This window comes from Pongo abelii, chromosome 12 (assembly GCF_028885655.2).
Source record: "Pongo abelii isolate AG06213 chromosome 12, NHGRI_mPonAbe1-v2.0_pri, whole genome shotgun sequence".
Taxonomy (NCBI): domain Eukaryota; kingdom Metazoa; phylum Chordata; class Mammalia; order Primates; family Hominidae; genus Pongo; species Pongo abelii.
Window position 1 is genome coordinate 66900936 of NC_071997.2, and position 17515 is coordinate 66918450.

Here is a 17515-nt window from a genome sequence, read left to right on the forward strand (position 1 = left end):
GGTTATAAAATTAATTTTATAAATACTGGAATTCCAGCCAGGCACGGTGGCTCACACCTATAATCCCAGCACTTTGGGAGGCTGAGGCGGGTGGATCACTTGAGGCCAGGAGCTCAAGACCAGCTGGCCAACATAGCAAAACCCCATCTCTACTAAAAATACAAAAATTAGCCAGTCGTGGTGACACACACCTGTAATCCTAGCTACTCAGGAGTCTGAGGCACGATGATTGCTTGAACGTGGGAGGTGGAGGTTGCAATGAGCCGAGATTGCATCACTGCACTCTGGCCAGGGTGACAGAGTGAGACTCGATCTCAAAAAATAAATAAATAAATAAATACTGGAATTCCATTTGAAACATAAGTTTGAAGAGAAATCATGTTGATAAGAGAGTCCCTTTCTTAAATGCTTGAAAGTTCTGTATTCCTTATATTTCAAATCATTGCCAGTTAATGCAGTAATGACAGTGGGGTTGTTTTAAAGTGATTTAACTGCTTTGTAATCACTGAAAATAATATTTAAGTTTAAATTTTTTTTTTCAAAGCATGGACTATTCCAAGCTGGTGAGAAAGGGGAGGAAGGAAGGGCAGAGGGGAGTACATCAGCAAATTGAGACTTGCCTGCCACTATTGCTGGGTATATTCTGCTACATACAGCTGCCATGAGGTGCAACTAAGGAATAATTGGCAAAGCTTGGTGGGTTGAGGAATGTCTGTACGAAGCATGCATTATAAGGCAGGGCATGGTGGCTCATGCCTATAATCTCAGCACTTTGGGAGGCCGAGGCAGGCGGATCACTTGAGGTCAGGAGTTTGAGATCAGCCTGGCCAACATGGTGAAACCCCATCTCTACTAAAAATACCAAAAATTAGCCAGATGTGGTGGCTCATACCTGTAATCACAGCTGCTTGGGAGGCTGATGCAGGAGAATCACTTGAACCCGGGAAGCAGAGGTTGCAGAGAGCCGAGATCGAGCCATTGCACCCCAGCCTGGGCAACAGAGCAAGACTTCGTCTCAAAAAAAACCCAACCAAACAAGCAAACCCAAACAAAAAAACATGCATGAGAGAGAGAGAGAGAGAGAGAGAAAGAGGGAAATGGTAGAGATACTAATATAGGTAGTCCTGCTTGGCTTAGAGATATATGTATATGTAAGCATGTGTAGTAATATTTCACAGTATTTCACAGTTTTCCAAATGCTTTTGCATAACTTTCAAGGGATACTTAGTGAGCTTTTACTATGTGTAAGGTATTAGGTCTACAAGGAGGACTTAGAGGCCCCTGCCCTCAAGCAGTGCACTTTCTAGTTGCACTAGAAACATCCAAATGAATTTTTTGCTGTGGTCAATATGATAACTTGTTGTAGATATATATATAGTGAAGTTAAGATTGGAATCTCAGTGTATTTATTCATTTATTTTTTTTAAGTTTCGCATTGATCAGCCTAATGAAATTTCAGTTTAATTTACCCTTTATAAAGAGGATAATTAGGGAAGTAACTGGGAACACCAAGTCTGGAATCAAACTGCCTAGATCCAAATTTCAGCTATATTGCTCACTAGTTGTGTGATCCTGAACAAATAATTTAACTTCTCTATGCCTCCATCTGTAAAACAGGGATAGTAATGGTACCCATCTCAGGGGGGCAATTCTAAGGATTAAATAAGTTAAGAATGTATGTAAGGCACTTTGAAGAGATCTTGGCACAGAGTAAGCACTACATGGATTTCTTATTCTATTTTTATTTATTTAGAGATCTACTTGAGAGGATATTTCATTCATCCCTAGTGGATGGAACAACATTGCAAGAAAATGGAAACAGGGAGGAAGCAGGTTTGTACGGTTATTTGGTCAATTTGTTGCCCTAGAAAAATACACTGGCATCCTAATGGATGCTAGGGCATGATTTCTAGATAAGTCAACAGAAATTGCTCTTATCTAGCACCATTCCTGAGCTTATGCTCTGGCATAGTGCCTACACCTTTACCCCTATGTGATCTGATGCCCCAGGGAGCAGAGGATGAATGCCGTTATCCAAGCCAATCAAGCCAGTTAGGATCCATACTAGTGGGGGATAAAACACGCAAAAAAAAAACAACCTGATGGGAGAGGCCTGCAAATAGAACTTTTAACCCTGACAGACATCCACAATAAGTAAGTTCCATGGCTGGAAGCCATCACTCCATCTGTCTGACAAGTTATTCAAAAAAGTTCACCATCTTCAGGTCTTTAAAGATGAATGCTTATCAGGCCAAATGGCCGGAGCTGTGTGCTGAAGCCCAGAGTCCCTGACTTCCCTTCTCCGCTCCGATGCCCCTTCTAAAAAGCCATCTAAGGAAGTCACTTAGCCACTCAGTTTCTGTATCCACACAAAGAAGAAAGCATTCGGTGCCCTTTGTTCCTCCTTATCACCCTAGAGAGTTTACAGAGTCTGTGTAACTAGTGCTCTGAAGATGCAAAGAATCCTAACTAAGGTGTCCAATATTGCAGAGACCACCAAAATGCCTGGTTAATTTACTTTGGAATCATTGATGTTTCAGGAATTTGAATAAATGGGTGATGTGGAGGTAGGTGTTAGGTCTGGTCTCTGGGAATCTGGCAGTGTAAGGAGAGAAAATCCTGAACACATCCTTCCTAAAAGACACTTTTCTCAAGTATTAATGCTATCTTCTTGTTCATGGGCCTATGCATAGCATATTCTGGCTCACTCATGTATTACAGTAATTTCTTTCATTTACTCTGCCCATTGTGCACAGTAAATATGAAGTGATGCTGTCGCTGAAAGTAGTGCTTTTTGGAAACTGCCTCAGTATAAACCAAGTCTTCCAAGTTTTGAAGCCACAGGGTGTAGTAAGAGGCACACACCAGGCCTTCTTTACCACTCCAAGTGGAGGGTCTGAGCAAGAATGGGAGCATTGGAAGTAATAGTAGAAAGTTAAAGCAAAAAAAAAAAAAAAAAATTGAAGGCTGGGCACAGTGGCTCACACCTATAATCCTAACACTTTGGGAGGCCGAGGAGAAAGGATCACTTGAGCCCAGGAGTTCAATACCACCCTGAGAAATATAGTGGGAATCCATCTCTACAAAAAAAAAAAAAAAAATTAAAATTAAAAAATTATCCAGGCATGGTGGCATGCACCTGTAGTCCCAACTACTCAGAAGGCCAAGGTGGAAGGATCACTTGAGCCTAGGAAGTCGAGGCTGTAGAGCAATGGCACAACCACAGTTCACTGCACCACTGCACTATAGCATAGGCAACAGAGCAAGAACTTGTCTTAAAAAAAGAGAATTGAGGCCAGGCGCGGTGGTTCACGCCTGTAATCCCAGCACTTTGGGAGGCTGAGGCGGGCAGATCACGAGGTCAGGAGATCGAGACCATCCTGGCTAACATGGTGAAACCCTGTCTCTCCTAAAAATACAAAAAATTAGCTGGGCGTGGTGGTGGGCACCTGTAGTCCCAGCTACTCAGGAGGCTGAGGCAGGAGAATGGCATGAACCCGGGAGGCAGAACCTGCAGTGAGCCGAGATCGCGCCACTGCACTCCAGCCTGGGTGACAGACCAAGACTCTGTCTCAAAAAAAGAAAAGAGAGAAAGGAAGGAAGGAAGGAAAGAAGGAAGGAAGGAAGGAAGGAAGGAAGGAAGGAAGGAAGGAAGGGAAGGAAGGAAGGAAGGAAGGAAGGAAGGAAGGAAGGAAGGAAGGAAGGAAGGAAGGAAGGAAAGAAAGAAAGAAAAAGAAAGAAAGAAAGAAAGAAAGAGAAAGAAAGAAGGAAGGAAGGAAAGAAAGAGAAATAAAGAAAGAAAGAAAAAGAAAGAAAGGAAGGAAGGAAGGAAGGAAGAAAATTGAAATGGAATCATCTTAGTGGTCTACTTTTGGGGTTTATCTATTTACTTCCTGTTTGATCAAACAATGTTGAGGTTGACAGTGCTTCTGATATTATCATGCATCAGGGTAATACAGATTTCTGGGCCCACCCTAGTAATTTTCGGTGTATATATGTGCAGGCATCCTGAGGATACAAGATGTACATCTGAATTGTTTGTCCTGCCACAAACAATTCAGTGGTTTCCCACAGCTCTTAGAATACGGACCAAATAAGTCCAAGCTAATGATTCTTAATCCTGGATGCTTTACCTCAGGAACTTTAAAAAACTACCCATATCTGGCCTGGCACAGTGGCTCACACCTGTAATTCCAGCACTTTGGGAGGCTGAGGCAGGCAGATCACCTGAGGTCGGGAGTTCAAGACCAGCCTGACCAACATGGAGAAACCCCATCTCTACTAAAACTACAAAATTAACTGGGCGTGGTGGCACATGCCTGTAATCCCAGCTACTTGGGAGGCTGAGGCAGGAGAATCGCTTGAACCCGGGAGGTGGAGGTAGCAGGGAGGTGGCAGTGAGCCGAGATCACACCATTGCACTCTAGCCTGGGAGATAGAGTGAGACTCCGTCTCAAAACAAAACAAAACAAAAACCTACCCACATCTCTCCCCCTCTCTCCCAGTTGAATCAGAATCTTTGTGGGTGGGGCCTAGGGGCTAAATGTTGCAAAAGCCTCATGGTCTGGCATGTCTTGCCTCTCCAGTCTCAGCTCTACCGCCCACCCCTCCCTTGCTCTGCTCACCCTAACTGGCTAAGTCCTTGTACCAGACACAGTCCAGGGCTTTTGCACAGGCTGTTCTCCTCATTGGCTTACACATCCATCCCCTGACCTCTCAGACTATATCAAATTGCACACTCTCCTAGCACCAGACACTTGCCTCCTCAGCACATTTTGTAGTTGCATTGTATGATCCTTGGATTAATGTCAGCCTCCTCACTAGGCTGTGAAATTTTTTGCAATTAGAGGCTGGTCGGTTTCTGCACACTGTTGTGTCTTCCCCAGCGCCAATGCAGGGCCTGACAAATAAGAGGTGCTCATTACTTATAACAAATATGGGAAATAAATGGCAGGACGGAAAATCCCAATATTCTCTGTCACAGATTTTAAGAGTTAAAAAAAAATCTATTTTTTAAAAGTCATGTAAATCTAAGGAAGTATTGTCACAAAACATTGGACCCCATTTAATCTTAGCTACAGTTCCCCTAGCCAAGCTTCAAAGACAAGCATCATTTGGAAAATAAAATTACAGAACTAATATAACAAGCCATATCCTGCTGAAAGTTATTTTGGGAGGTGCCTACAAAAGGAGGGTTGTACGCTGTCTTTTCAGTGCCTAGATGGGGATCTGCAATTTGAGGCCTCTCCTCCAGAGAGAATATTTTCTGAAAGAAGAGTTAGACCAACTGATAACTGCACAGCAGAGCCTGGATCTGCTCCCATACTGCTTCCAATGGGGCCTCTCTGTCAGATAGTCAGTTAGTTCATAACTACCATCTGTTGCTAATCCAGAAATGCAAATCGACATGACTTCGGTTCACATATTTGTAGGCTGAAACATCAGAGAGCTTACACCTGCCAGAACCACCTCTTCTTTAGACCTCTGAAAAAAGCCGAAGCTGGCAATCCTAAGCAGAGGTTTCCAGACTAAGCTGAAATGCACAGCAGATAAAGTTAATTCACAAAACCAAGAACGGTCTGTGTAGCGGGTGGCGGGCTGTAGATTTCAGATTCAAGAGGCATAGAAATTGATGCATTTGGGATATATGTATTTGAAAGACTGGAGGCAAGTAGGAAAGGTAATACAAGATTTTAAAGTTATAAATTAGCTCTAGTTCTGTCTTCTCTGTCCTCGACTATTAAAATGCACTGCTTAGGAGGTAGAGGATTCAGGAGGCCTGTGGCACTAAATTGCAGTTACAGAACATATTGCTACATACCCATCTTCCACCCTACCACAAAAGTCCATGAGAGGTAGGGAGAAACTGGCCTGCAGCAATTATTTTCACTGAATAAAACCAGCTGTGTTTCCTAGACCCGGAACTGCACAAAACTATGACGTTTGGCCTTAGCATCCTGCCACTGCCCTCCAGAAGCCTCTGTGTCTTCCCAGCCAGCCACAAGTGTCAGAGGGCCTCAAACAGCCATCAAGAATGCCCAGGGACCAGATTTGGGCTCCAGCCTCTGAGACACCCATTTCCTTCTAACATAAAAGGAAGGTAATTAATTCTTACCCTGCAGGGTCATTTGGGAGGGTTCTATAAAACAACACTTGTCAAATCCCAGTTGGCGCCCAGTGAATGTTAATTTCATGTGTGAAATACATTCTCCTCAATATCAAAACTTCTAGGGTCTTGGTAATCTACTCTCAAGTGGACATGAAATCATCTGAGAATCTAATTTACACGGCAGTGTGAATGACTGAAAATGGATTTCTCTATCAACTTCTCAGTGTAGATGGCTGAACAAAAAAAAAAAAAAAAAAAAGACATTTAGAGAAGTAAATTCCCAGTGCAGGGTCTAAATACCAGGGACAGTGCAGTGTAGTAAACACCAGCCTAGACCCGGGAGCCAGGCTTCCCAGGTTCCAATCCTGCTTCCATCCCTAGCTGCCAGTGAGAGACCTTAGGCCAGCTACTTAACCTTTCTGTATCTAGTTTTCCTTATCCCTAAAAAAGGTTTGATATTAATAGTGCCATATCTCATAGGATGGTTGGCAGACTCAGTGAAGTAATGTATGTGATATACTTCAAACACTGCTGACACCATAATAAGTGCTCAATAAATATTAGTCATTATCATTGACAACGGCATTTCAAGCATAAGGTAGGATGCCTGAGTGGCTGCTTCCTTCTCCAAGCTCAAGCCAAATGCCCCCTCACCAGATGGCCCCTGCTTATAGGGAAGGAAAACAATCTACTTTGTTTAGACTGACAGGAACACAGCTCCAAATTGAATGAGAAGGCTCCCTGCCTTGTAACAAAGAGAAAGTAGGTGCCAGAAGAAATGCACTTTCACTTGTATTATTGCCACCAGAAGAAAGGAAGGAGTGGGGATTATACAACCTATAAGTGCCTTTATATTTTAGTCAAGAAAATTTAAAAGGAAACTAGGAAGCCATTCCCCAAAGCTCATCCATAACATAGATTCCTTGGGTTTCCACCCCACTCTATACAGAACACAGCTGTTCTACAACCCTTTACCTTTTCTTGTTTGGTTCACTCTGTCACCAGCTTCCATCCCCAAGCCCAGCAGAAGGCCACCTTGCTCTGCCCCCATCTAATGGCTAAGGACCAAATAGCACAGGAAGGGAGGACAAGAAACAGGAAAAAGAAGCTTGCTGAGAGTTTTCAAACCTACATCAACAGAGGTCTTGTATATTTTTGGTATATTAGTTTGCTAGGACTGCCATAACAAAGTACCACAGACTGGGTGGCTTAAACAATAGAAATTTATTTTCTCACAGTTCTGGAGGCTGGAAGTCCAAGGTTAAGGTGTTGGCAGGGTTGGCTTCTTCTGAGGACTCTCTCCTTGGTATAAATGACTTTCTCCTCCCTGATTCTTCACATGGTCTTGTGTGTGTGTGCTTGTGTACCTAGTCACTTCTTCTTATAAGGACACCAGTCATATCAGAGTACGGCTCACCCTAATGACCCCACATTAACTTAATTGCCTCTGTAAAAACTCTACCTCCAAATATAGTCACATTCTGAGGTATTGGGGGTTAGGAGTTCAACATATGAAATTTGGAGGACTGGGACCACAATTCAGCTCATAACACTTGGATAGGCTAATTCCTACATACTTTATGGGTTTTGATTACCATTTTTGAATGTTCTCATATTTTTAAATAATCTTTCTTTCTTTCTTTTCTTTCTTTCATTCCTTCCTTTCTCTTTCTCTTTCTCTTTCTCCCTCTCCATCTCTCTTTTCTTTTCTTTCTTTTTCTTTCTTTATCTCTCTCTCTTTTTTCCTCTTTCTCTCTCTTTCTTTCTTTTTTTCTCTTTCTCTCTCTTTTTTTTTAATAGAGACAGGGTCTCATCATGTTGCCTGGGCTAGTCTTGAACTCCTAAGCTCAAGCAATCCTCCTACGTTGGCCTCCCAAAGTGCTGGGATTATAGGTCTAAGCCATCACATCCAGCCTCTCATATTTTTAATTACATTATTAGGTGGTTATTGCTTATATAGATAAATGCTATTAATTTTTATATGTTGACCAGCAACCTTCCTGAACTCCTGTATTAGATCTAATTCTTTGTTGGTTGTTTCCTTCACCATCAAACAATAATACATTTGTCTCATTATCTGACAACTTCTTTCTCAACTAGCTTTATTTCCCAAGAACTGCCATTTCCCATAGGAGTCCTCTTCCTTTTTCAGTTAGATTCCCATAGACGACTCTGTATGGCCGAATCCAGAGGGAGATACAAAATCAAGCATGGTATTCTTAATTTTTATTTATTTATTTTTTATAGAGGGGGGTCTCACTCTGTCACTCCAGGCTGGAGTGATCATGGCTCACTGCAGCCTCAAACTCCTGAGCTCAAGCGATCCTCCCACCTCAGCCTCCCAAGTAGCTGAGATTACAGGCATGAGCTACCATGCCCGGCTAGGTTTTTTTGGGTTTGTTTTGTTTTGTTTCAGAGGGAAGAGGCTTAAATGGCCAAAGAAATAAGCACGTGGTGAGAAACAGATTGAAGAGAGAAGAGAGAATGGGAGTCATTTGGTATATTGAAAATCTGGAATGATATTTTAACAGAGATGTCAGGATTAGCCTTGGACAGGAAAATGGAAGAAAGCAAAGGTAGATGGAGACATAAACAAGATGGCAGACAGGGCATGCACGGATAGGCTGCAGTGCCTCCTGTCTAATAGTCTCAGCAGCAAAGTCATCTGCAATAAGATATAGCGGTGTTGGGTGGCATGAGGAAGCCTGGATGGGGATGGAGGGCTGAAGAAGAACTGTAAAGGTTTGTTGTAGTCACACTGTTTTTTCTTCATCCTACCATGATTTCTTACACAGGTTTAACTTAGAGAATAAACCACTCCCTGCTCTTATCTCCATGAAAACTGAGAACAAGAGCTCTTGGCCAAGAATTTAGTCAAGTCCCTTCCAGAAAGTTCAGGAAGTAAGAGAACATCCATTAAGAGGTCATCACTCCCTTCTTATTCCTAGTAGCTTATAATGCCTGTAAGAAATCGTGTTTGTCTTCGGGAAGGGAATGTGAAGTGCATGCATATGTCTGTCTAGCAAGTTCAAAAATCGCCCATTGAAATTGTTAGGAGAATGACTATTCATGCTGCAGCTATGTGATGAGGGAAACCTAAAAGTCAACTCAGCTTAGAGAGACCATGTCCACACCCCTACACCCACACCCTTCACTTTGGGCCCCAGAATGAGATACAGGGAAGAGATTGCATGTCACTGGTCCAAGGAGGGTGAGGGACATAAGATACACAACTGGATCCAACCTGGAGCTTGAAGCCCAAAGCCAAGAGCTAGCCTAGCTCAGTCCAAGTTGTAGCCCAACCTGTAGACCTTTGAGCATGAAAATAAATGATTGTTGTTTTAAGTAACTGAGCTTCAGAATAATTTGTTAGAATAACTGTGGTAATAACGAACAGAGACACCACCTTATGTCAGAGGAAATCAACTCTAGAAAAGGGAGTGAAGAGGCTGGGCACAGTGGCTCACGCCTGTAATCCCAGCACTTTGGGAGGCTGAGACGGGTGGATCACGAGGTCAAGAGATCGAGACCATCCTGGCCAACATGGTGAAACCCTGTCTCTACTGAAAATACAAAAATTAGCTGGGTGTGGTGGTGCACGCCTGTAGTCCCAGCTACTCGGGAGGCTGAGTCAGGAAAATCACTTGAACCCAGGAGGCAGAGGTTGCAGTGAGCCGAGATCACACCACTGCACTCCAGCCTGGCTGTACTCCAGCCTGGTGACAGAGTAGTGAGACTCCATCTCAAAAAAAAAAAAAAAAAAAAAAAAAGAAAAGAAAAGGGAGTGAAGACTAGAGGCTCACATATTTGAGTTACATAAAAGTGGTAACTTGGTAACTTACCTGGTAAGATGTATTTATTCACTTGTTCATTCATTCAAAAGTTATCTAATGAGCTGTGTTTCAGATACTGGGAACAAAACATTGAATGAAACAGAGGAAATCCCTGCCCCCACAAAGTTTGTATTCCCATATGCAAGAGGCATTTGCTACAGGCTTATGTTGAGCAGGGGAAATAGTTTTAAAATGTCTTAACCTTGATGTAGTAAGCTCACTTACATTTGTTTAGCTACACAAGTTCTCAGCCATTTATATAACCCAACTGAGTTCCCTTCTCTGCTTCTCTTTCCAGAGAAGCAACTTGCCCTGAGTGCCTACTACTTGACAAGCATGAAAACTACATCATTCTTCATCCTTACAAAATCTTTAGACTGGGTAACAGCATTCCCATTATATGAAGAAACTGAGGTGAGAAAGTGAAATAATTTGTCCATGGTCACATAGCTGGGAAAAACCTGACATTTGAACCCAATTGTATATAGCTACAAAGCCCTGTTTCTGGGAACCATATTGCCTCTCCCAAACTTGGTATTGCCCTGGAAATTTCTAGGTTAAAAGAAGATATTCTTGATCCTTAATTGGATTTGAGGGTGGCAGGGGGAGTGTTCAAAGACATTTTCGGGACAACTACAAAAGTCCGGACTATATTTTAGGTAGTAGTATTATTGCACTAATGTTAAATCTTGTAAGTGTGATAATCATATCACAGTACGTAGGAAAAATAATGGCCTTATTCTTAGGAGACGTATGATAGAGTGTTTAAGATGATATGTCAAGTTCTCTGCAATTTACTTTCAAAGGGTTTGTCACATTGTGTGTGTTGTGTGTGTGCTTATAGAAATGGATAGATACATGCATACATAGGCAGACAGCTATCTCGAAAGCGGAAGAGAGAAAAAAAAGGCAGACAGAGAAAGCAAATGTTAACAACTGCTGAATCTAGGTGAAGAATATATTAATTTTGTGGGGTTTTTCTTTCAGCTTAATTGTAGGTTTGAAATATTTTCAGAATAAAAATTGGGGGGAAGAAAAAATGAAGGTTTTGGAAAAGATGGTGTCTCTGTCTCTTACCTTGCTGTCATTTGAAAAATGCCACAACCAGCCGGGCACGGTGGCTCATGCCTGTAATCCCAGCACTTTGGGAGGCCAAGGTGAGTGGATCACGAGGTCAGGAGATCGAGACCATCCTGGCTAACACAGTGAAGCCCAGTATCTACTAAAAATACAAAAAATTAGCCGGGTGTGGTGGCATATGCCTGTAGTCCCAGCTACTCGGGAGGCTGAGGCAGGAGAATCCCTTGAACCTGAGAGGCGGAGGTTGCAGCGAGCCAATATCGCGCCACTGCACTCCAGCCTGGGCAATAAAGCGAGACTCTGTCTACAAAAAAAAAAAAAAAAAAAAAGGAAAAAAAAAAAAGAAGAGAAAACTGCCACAACCTGAAATAGATCATCCTTGCAGGAGGCAGCCCTGTCCAAAGCCTGGGTCAAGTTAACAATCCTCCCTGCAAACCCACGCTGAGTGTCCATTCAGCATACTCAGGAGCTGACCAAAGAGGGTGCTGGCTCCCCTGCTCCTTCCTCCAGTCTGGTGCACCATGATGACTGTTTGGAAGTTGACTTTGATAGACAAGAGGATGTTTGTGCACTGCTGGAAGAGACTGTGAAGGGTGAGTCAGAAAAAGGCTGGGAAACAGATGAGGGGGCAGAGAGATGGGATGTTTGTAGCCAGGAGACAACTTAGGGAATGTCTGAGAAATGTGGAGGAGGGGAGGCTGGGAAAGGGTCAACGAGCAGTGGCTTATCTGAAAATCCTTTAATACATAACAACAGAGGAAGACTTATTTGGTGTTGTTTATTTACCTACTACAGGTTGACACTGAGGGGTAGGTGAGCAGCCCCTATCCCTGTTTTCTCATCTTCTAAGGGAGCATAAATTTCCTTCCCGACTCTTTCAGACAAGCCCTTCTTTCCTTGGCAAATCACTGGTCTTCTTCACCTCAATGTGCCCAAAGCAGGAACACAGACATTTGGAGCTGGAATGTGCATGAAGAAATTCTAAGAGGGTGGAAACAGGAGGACCAGTCTGAAGGTCTCTGCAATCTAGTGACCAATGAGAGTGGTCTAGACAGGGGGTTACAGAGGAGGTGGTGAGAGGTGGTTGGATTCCAGATGCATTTGAAGGCGGAAGTCAGCTTTCCACAGATGTCTTGCCTAGAAACATCACTGACCTTTTAGATTTCCCTTCAGTATTCCCCTCTCTGTGGTTTGTATTCTTGAACTGGAGGGCTCAGTTTCTTACAGCAACAAGGTGAGTTGGGGTATGGACAGATGAAGACAGATCCATCTCTGATCCTGGAAACACCATTTGAAGGGCACATCTTCCTAATGAAGATCAGTCAGCAACATCAAAGGAAGTTGAGTCCAGCTCAACACTCCACTTTTCCAGGAAGCCTCACTCTCCACAGTGTGATGGCTTCCTCCTATGAGCTCAACGGCAGTCTCATCTATAGTAATAACATCCTACCTGACATGAGTATAGTACTTTACAATTCTTTCATACCATTTGGGGAGGTTCTTCCTAACCCCTAGATTAAGGTGGGCCCCCTGTTGTATGTTCCCATAGCACCTTATTCTTCTCCTATTCCAATTTTCACTATATGTTATTGTAGATGCTTGTTTAATTACTTGTCTTTCCTGCTAGATTGAAAAGCTTTATGAGGAAAAGACAATGTTATAGCCTTAGTAGCTACCACAGTGCCTGGCTCATAAAAAGCATTCAGCATATCCCTACAATTGAATGGATAAATGATCATTAACTCTTTTAATCTTCAAAACAATTATTCCAAAGTGGGTGGTACTGACTCCACTTCATTGATGAGGTGAAGGAGCTGTTGAGAAACTACGGTCACATAGCAAGTTAGCAGAGGAACTGGGAATAGTACCATGGTCTAGGCTTTTTCCACTACACTCTACCTGGAACCAAAAAAAAATCCATTCATTTAATCAATCAATATATACTTATTGATTATTCTCTATGTCAGGCTCTATTGTATGCTGATAGAAGGACAAACAAAAAAAAAGGTAAGATTTGCATTTGGATGCTATTAAAAGAAACCAAATGCAGGGAAACAGACATGCAAACACATAATTGTATTAGAGTGTAATAAATACCACAGAAGCTCTAGGAGGACTGTCTAACTCTGCTCATAGGAGGAATGTCCAACTCTACCTTTAATAGGTTCCATTTGATCTGGGTTTAAAAAAAAAAAGTAGGCGGGGCATGGTGGCTCATGCCTACAATCCCAGCACTTCAGGAGGCCGAGGCAGGCGGATCACGAGGTCAGGAGATTGAGACCATCCTGGCTAATACCGTGAAACCCCGTCTCTACTAAAAATACAAAAAACTAGCCAGGCATGGTGGTGAGCGCCTGTAGTCCCAGCTACTCGGGAGGCTGAGGCAGGAGAATCGCTTGAACTCGGGAGGTGGAGCTTGCAGTGAGCCGAGATCGCTCCAGTGCACTCCAGCCTGGGCGACAGAGTGAGACTCCATCTCAAAAAAAAAAAAAAAGTATATTGCTAGAACAGGATGGGGAAGGTTATTAAGGGAAAAGGGGAATGGCTGGTGCCTCCAAAGCTGGGTACCCTTGTTTCCTGCTCTGTGGCTAAAGATTCTTAATCACACATTCCACCCAAACCCCAGCAGCTTGCCTCAGGAAATGGAGGAATCAGTCCCGGGAGCCCAGGATTGCTTAACTCAAAAGTAGCCAAGACAGGAGACTCATAATGTGGGGCCAGGTTGCATTATAAACATCCCTGGAGCTTGCCTACCTGGGCTACCACAAACTGATTAAAATCTCATCATATGAATGGTGTTTGTTATTGCTTTTCAGCCTTTTGGTTAAGATCAAGTGTAGTATGAATGGTGTTTGTTGGATTCAGGCAGTGTTCAACCCTCACTTATCACACAGAGTGGCCCAAACACTTCATTTTGATCAATGTATAAAATTTATTTTTGTGACAAGTAAAAGAACACTGCAGGTCTTTTGACATGGAATAAAGTGAGGTACAACTTGCTGTGGATAAGAGACAGTTGGGGCCAAAGGAAGATCACTGGTTTATGGAGACTTGGGAGAATCTGCCTCCTAAGAATAAAATAAATCAGCCAGGGGCAGTCAACAGTCCTTCCTTCATCGAGAAAGGGCACAGAAGGGCAGCCAAGAGGTTATCGTATGAGCATTGTTATGCCATAGTAGGAATTAGAGTGGGGGGGAGGGGGCGGAGGGGGGGAATTACCATTAGCAGTTGAAGTGGTAGGAAATTTTTACATAGGAGAGTATGGTGATCATATTTGCATTTTAGAAAATAATGGATAGCAGTTTGTTAGGGGAACAAAGGACAGAGACAGGGAGACTATTTAAAACATTAATAAAAAATGCCAGTGACAGATGATGAGGCATCTACCTGATGGGAACGGAGAAGAGGAGATGGATTCAGAAACTACTTATGAGGTACAGTCATCAAGATCTAGATGACGAATTGCATGTAGGGGGTAAAAAAGTAGGAAGAAGAGAGGATGATGACTTCTGCGTTTCTGGCTTGGGAAAGTGGTTAGATTGTGGGCTGGATGTGTGTGTGATTGTGTGTGTGTAGCTGAAAAGGCAATTTAGCTTTGTAACTGTTGAAGTGAATATGGACCATAGACATAGATATCTACTAGGTAGCTGAATATGTAGCCTGCAAATCAGGAGAAAATTCTAGGTGAAGATGGTAATTTAGAATCATCAGAGTCTATATGGTAAGTGGGAGTGGATGAGGCAGCCCATGTGGACAGACCACAGAGAGAGGAGAAGGCCGAGGACCAAACTTGCAGAACACCCACATGTGAGGGGCAGCCAAAAGCAGCTGCCTCTGAAGGAGATTGAGGAGTCAAGCCACACAAACTCAAAACTGTAAACACCATTGGGAGCCTTAGACAGTCTAGCTCAGTTGGAGTTGGATTTGACTATATGTAACAGAAACCCAACTACAGTGTACTAACAGACTTCTTATCCAGAGGCAGGCGGTCCAAGGCTGATGCCCAAAGAAGCCATCAAGACCCGTGCTACTTCCAGCTCCTTCTGTCCTCATAATCATAGATGATTGCTCCACATCCAGGTATTAAGCTCTTATTCCAAGCAGGAAGGGGAAGGACAAAGGGCAAAAGGCATTTGCCAAGTCTCTCCCTTTTTATGAGGAAAAACAATCATTTTCTGATAAGCCCCATTCATTAGACTAAAATCTACAACCCATTGGCCAAGATTGGGTATATGAATATCTCACTGCATGAGTACCAGGGGAAAATGAGTATTTTTTTAAACTTTTTGCTTTGGAATAATTTCAAATGGACAAAATTTGCAAAAGTAGTACAAAGAATTCTTGTATTTTTTCACCCAAAATTTCCCAATACTAACATTTACCACAGTTACTTTATCATTTTTTTCTCTCTCTCACGCATGCGTGATGCTCATTTACTTCTAGTTTGTTATGTGCTTCCTAAAAATAAAGACTTTCTCTTACATGACCACAGTACAATGATCAAAATCAGAATATTAACATTGATACAATGCTATTATTTAATCTACAGCTTTTGCCAATTGTCCCACTAATGTCCTTTATAACAAAGAAAAAGCTTTTTTTCTGGTCCAGGAACCAATCCAGGACCAAACATTGCATTTCGTTGTCACGTTGGTTTAGTCTACTTTAATATGAAACAGTTCCTCAGTCTGTCTTTGTCTTTCATGTTGTTGGTATTTTTGAAAACCGAAGTCCAGTTACTTTGCAGAACATCCCTTATTTGGGTTTGTCTGACAGTTCCTCATGATTCAGGTTAGGTATTTTTGGCTAGAATACCACAGAAGTGATGCTGCATCCTTCTTGATGCATCATAGCAGAAGCTACCCTATTTTGACTTGTTCTGTTACTAATGATATTAGCTTTGATCACTTGGTTAAGGTGGTAAGGTAGTATCTGTCAGATTTCTCTACTATAAAGTCCCTATTTTACCCTTTGAAATTAATAAGAATCTGTGAGGAGAGGCTTTGAGATGATATAAATATCATGTTTCTCATCAAAACTTCACCCACTAGTTTTAGCATCCATTGATGATTCTTGCCTGAAACAATAAGGTGGTAATTTTCTAATTCTGTCTTTCCATGTATTAGTTTGCCTTGCACCATATGGAAAGCTTTCCTTTCTCCACTTATTCATTTATTTCCGTATGGACTCAAAGATTTTTATTCTATTTGATAAGTTACAACCCATTACTATCAGAGTTTATTTTAACGTGGAATTGTCCCAGATTGGCCATTAGGAACCCCTTTAAGCTGGCTCTGTGTCCTATTGATATGTCCCCATCATTCTTTGGGGACTTTTCTTATTGAGATTATTATTTTTAACAGGGTACATTGCTACCTTGATAAAATCAGCCTTCTGTTAATAAGGAACAAAAGGAGAAACAAAAATTGTGTGGGCAACCAGAAGTGTCTACCACACCTAGCTCCTCACCAGCCAAGAGGTGGTGGCTTGAATCCAGGCTGACAGCCTTGCTTTGTTCTAACAAAACAACTTTGTGCCTACATTTCAAAAAAAGCCTTGAGGCCATTTAATTCCATCCATTCTTCTCCTCCCTGTAATCCTTTATCACTATCCAAACTGAGTGCTCCTAGAGCCAGGTCATCTGTGTTGCACAACTCCTGGAGGTGCCATTCATATTGCAGACTATGAATGATGTGCTAGAACAGGAGCCAGCAAATTTTCTTTCTTTCTTTCTTTTTTTTTTTTTTTTTTGAGACAGGGTGGAATGCAATTGTATGAACACAAGGCTCACTACTACAAACTCTACCTCCTGGGCTCAAGCGATCCTCTCACCACAGCCTCCCGAGTAGCTAGGACGGCAGGTGCACACTGACGTGCCTGGCTAATTTTTTTCTTTTTTTTTTAAGAGATGGGGTTTTGCCATGTTACCCAGGTTGGTCCTGAACTTCCCAGCTCAAGCAATCTGCCCATCTCAGCCTCCCAAAGTGCTGGGATTACAGTGGCGTGAGCCATTGTGCCCGGCCAATAAACCTCTATAAAGGGCCAGATAGGGCCAATAGTCTCCACTGTGTGGGCCACACAATCGCTGTTGCAACTACTCATTTCTGCTGTTGTAGTGGGAATGCAGCCATAGACAATGTGTAAATGAGCGGGCATGGCTATGATCCAAAAAAACTTTATTTATGGACACTGACATTGAACTTCATATCATTTTCATGTATCATGAAATATTCTCATATTCATTTTTAAAAACCCATTTAAAACGTAAAAATTATTCTTAGTTTGCGAGCTATACAAAAACAAGCAGCTGGCTAGATCCGGCCATAGTTCACCACCTCCTGCTCTGCTCAGCCTGAGCCGTCTTGTGCTCCTGCCTCCGGAGGTCTCTTCTCCCTTACCCTAATCTCCAATCTGCTATCCTGCTCTGGGCTTCCTCTCCACCTTCTACCTTCTTCCTTCCCAGATCTTTCTTCTGTGTCCTGCTTTCATTCAA

The 17515-nt window shown here is 42.5% G+C and overlaps 1 long non-coding RNA gene across 1 annotated transcript; it reads left to right on the top strand.

The window, feature by feature from the left end:
- Positions 1-14206: 14206 nt before the first annotated feature.
- On the top strand, positions 14207-17088 carry LOC129057684 (uncharacterized). The gene is made up of 3 exons (XR_008522395.1): positions 14207-14456; positions 15002-15102; positions 16781-17088. It is a non-coding gene; the product is annotated as an uncharacterized LOC129057684 (long non-coding RNA).
- Positions 17089-17515: the final 427 nt, after the last annotated feature.